At 42.6% G+C, this 2,545-nt stretch overlaps 1 long non-coding RNA gene across 1 annotated transcript; it reads right to left on the bottom strand.

Moving 5' to 3' along the window:
- Nucleotides 1–313: 313 nt before the first annotated feature.
- LOC125762972 (uncharacterized) lies at nucleotides 314–979 on the bottom strand. Its single transcript, XR_007418285.1, has 2 exons — nucleotides 654–979; nucleotides 314–579 (listed from the first exon to the last, which is right to left on the bottom strand). It is a non-coding gene; the product is annotated as an uncharacterized LOC125762972 (long non-coding RNA).
- Between the last annotated feature and the right edge of the window lie 1,566 nt (nucleotides 980–2,545).

Below are 2,545 nucleotides of genomic sequence, written 5' to 3'. Positions count from 1 at the left end.
AAAGCGAGAGGTCAATATAAAATCTTCGGAAATTGTCAGATGGGAAGGGGCCCCTGGCAGCCCATCTGGCAGAAAGACACTCACGGAGCTCATAAATTGATCGACTAATCGTTCGACCAGCTGAACGACTAGCGAAGTTATTCGATCGATATTTCCGAAGCGACCCGACCGCGCGTCGTTGAATCCGAAGCAACCCGATCGTGGGCCGATGAATTCCAAGCGAGCCAATCGCGTGCGCCGATTATCCTGAGCGAACCGATCGTGCGCCATTTCTTTCTCTCATCGTTTCTTTCAACAGTCACGTACACAAAAATTTACACTTAAAATATTTCTTTTTATTTCACAATATTTTTTCACAATATTAACAAGTGTTGTTAATTCACCTTTTTTATCATTTTTAACTACTAAAAATTAGTAAATTAATCACATTTATCACTTTAAAAGAACAAAAAAACTTCAAAACACGTATACGATGAAATCTTGGCTGTAGATGAACATCCTTCCTGCACTGTTCACTGTTGCATGATGTTGCGGCTGTCGATGCTGTTTGATTCCACCCTTGAATGGTCTTCTGAAACACTTGAAATCGAAACACAAGAACATGATTAGCATCATGACAAATGTGCTGTATATTTTTCAACACTTTTACATACCTTTGAGGACACAGTTCGTTGATAATTCACTATTTTAAACCTCCTCAAATCAACGCGTCCATATTGCACTCTCTCGGATCACGAAGTCCGGCAACGCGGACTGTGTGCATGTGCGTGTTCCGCGTTTGCTTCTTCCTTTTTTCTTTGTAAATTGTTTGAAAATCACACTCGGGTCGCTCGGTCAGCACGATCAACACCAACACATTGACAAAACCGCTCACCACAGGGCACGAACGGCAAAAACCACTCAAAAATAGCGAGATGGAATGATGAAAAAGCGAGAGGTCAATATAAAATCTTCGGAAATTGTCAGATGGGAAGGGGCCCCTGGCAGGTCAACAAATTCACAACCTCGTCACCGCCGATCCTGTTATCCATATGATTCTTTAGAAAACGTTCGTTCGTGGTTTTAAAGGGGCCTCTGGTGTTGAGTAGTAGATGAGCGGGGGAGGGGGGGGGAGTGCTTCTGCTCGGGTTCCGTTACGTATGAAATGTTCTGTCGTCTTTCGGGCCCCTCCAAACGACGGGGCCCTAGGCGGCCGCCTACTCCGCCCACCGTTAGATCCGCTACTGCTAACAGGCAAGTTTAAGATCATTTTAAGGAATCTTTTTTGCACTCTTTGTATTACAAGCATTTGACCCATATAATATCCCCGTTATAATATCCTCGTGTGACCCGTTTGTAGAGAATTAATTTGTTCTCCGTTGTTAGTCCTCCATTTCTTTTTATTAGAGGATATAGGCTCATCCCATCCGGACCGTCCCCGCGTAGCAAGGACTGACTACCCGGCTACGTGGTAAAATAAGTCTAGTAAGCCAGAAATGGCCGGCGTGACCTGTAAGGTCGTTAAGCCAAGAAGAAGAAGAAGAAGAAGGCTCATCAATGTCCCTAGTACTTTTGTTTGTATATAATTGACAAGTTGTTTAAACGACAATTTTTGATTCAACACATCGCCAAGATAACGAACCTGTGGGTCCCATGTGATCACATAGCCTTCCAGATTAATAGATTTGACTCTGCGCCTGAGGGTGGAGAGCCATAAGTTTTCTCTACAAGGTAATTGAATCGCTTGCGTTTTTGCACTATTTACCAATATTTCCCAATCATGAAGGTAGTTTACAAATGTTTCTAGCGCTCGTTGCAGCCCACCATGTAAACATGCCAGATAGTTTTGCTGATAACGGAAGGCGGTATCATCAGCATAAAGAGATAAATGCGTATTTTTATCTAATGCAGGGACGTCAGTTGTATAACAGTTAAACAAGAGCGGTCTGAAGACGCTGTCCTGTGGTACACCTGCCTTGTTTTCATACGGTTCAGAGTATGTCGAGCCCAGGTATACCGCCGATGTTCAGCAACTTAGATAACTTTGTATCATTTTTATAATATACATAGGAAACCGCTGTTTTTTAAGTTTATACAGACCCTGATGTTAAATATTATCAAACGCTTTTTCTACGTCTAACAAAGTGATTGCTGTGGACTTCCCAATGGATTTACCATCATTTACAATGTTTAACATCCTCTGAAGTTGATGTGCTGTCGAATGGCCCTTTCTAAACCCGAACTGAATTTCAGTTATGGTGTTATTCACATCACAATGATTTTCCATCCTAGCATGCAAAATTGCAAAATTGTCATACAAACACTTTGCTAAGAACGCCAAGGACGGAGATTGGTGTATAGCTGGATGCTAGGCATGGATCTTCATTCGATTTCCTGATCGGTACAACCTTGGCAATTCGCCAGCATGTTGAATATATTGTCTGCTCCAGTGGCCGTAAAGGCTACACTATATGTGATCAACCGCTGTACTTCACCACGGCTGACCCTAGCTGCTTCAGGTAGTGTGAATAACGCATTGGTTATTTTATGTACGTAGTTTTGAACA

The sequence above is a fragment of the Anopheles funestus genome, chromosome 2RL (genome assembly GCF_943734845.2).
Source record: "Anopheles funestus chromosome 2RL, idAnoFuneDA-416_04, whole genome shotgun sequence".
Taxonomy (NCBI): domain Eukaryota; kingdom Metazoa; phylum Arthropoda; class Insecta; order Diptera; family Culicidae; genus Anopheles; species Anopheles funestus.
Note: the sequence above shows the minus strand (reverse complement) of the source record. Positions and strands in the feature narration are given on the sequence as shown.